The following is a 930-nucleotide window of genomic DNA, read 5'->3' on the forward strand; positions in this document are numbered from 1 at the left end:
GGCAGCCGGGCCTGGAGCCTGCCGCCCCCGCGGGCCTGGAAGCCTCGGCCGGCCCTCCCTCCCCTCCGCAGGCAGCACAGACCTGTCTGTTTCCTTTCAGAAAAATCGAAGTTGGCTTTCAAATGTCAAATTTTTAGACAGAGGACTAACTGCCTTTTAAATACCACATTTTCTAGAAATTAGACTTTCTAAATCTTCCTCTGTCATCCTTCCCAGCCCCACGGGTCTGAGGCGAGGACTCGCGGCCGGTCAAACGGGCGCTGCGGGCGCCCCGAGACCTCCCGCCCTGGGGCGCTGGGCGAGCTGGGTGGGGCCCTTCAGCCGCAAGGACACGGCCAGGACACGCGAGAGCTTGGCGGGCGCCAGAGCACAGCGACGCTCGGGCCGGCCAGACGCGGGTGAGCACGCAGGGGCAGCCGAGCGCAGCCTCAGCCGCGCACACGCCACAGGCTGGCTCTACAGGGCCGGGTGCGGCGAACAGGGCGGGACGAGGCGCAGTGCAGTGAGGAAGCGGGGCGGCCGGGGGCCAGCGGGGCCAGCGGGGCCGGCAGGGGGCCAGCGGGGCCGGCAGGGGGGCCAGCGGGGCGCCTTCTCCGAGGGGCACCGCACACGCACTGGGGGGTGCTACGGGCGAATTCTGAACATCACAGAAACCCGCAAGTGTCTAACATGACCCACGGGAGGAGCGACGCTGGCCGTCACGGAGGCGGGTCGGCGCGGGCAGGGGCCAGGGACTCCGAGCGCCAGCAGCAGGTGTCCGCCGGCCGCCGGCCACCTGCGAGGGTCCTGCTCGCTTTCTCGCCCTGGAACGGCCTCTAGCCAGAGCGGGGACATGGCCTAAGGGAACGAAGCCGGCAGGTCGCCCCGGCTTCAAGCTGACCACAGCCCCAGCAGCGGCCGGCGCCGGCAGGACAGAGACGCCAGGCAGCC

The sequence above is a fragment of the Condylura cristata genome, unplaced genomic scaffold (genome assembly GCF_000260355.1).
Source record: "Condylura cristata isolate star-nosed mole 26May11 unplaced genomic scaffold, ConCri1.0 scaffold00004, whole genome shotgun sequence".
NCBI classification, from domain to species: domain Eukaryota; kingdom Metazoa; phylum Chordata; class Mammalia; order Eulipotyphla; family Talpidae; genus Condylura; species Condylura cristata.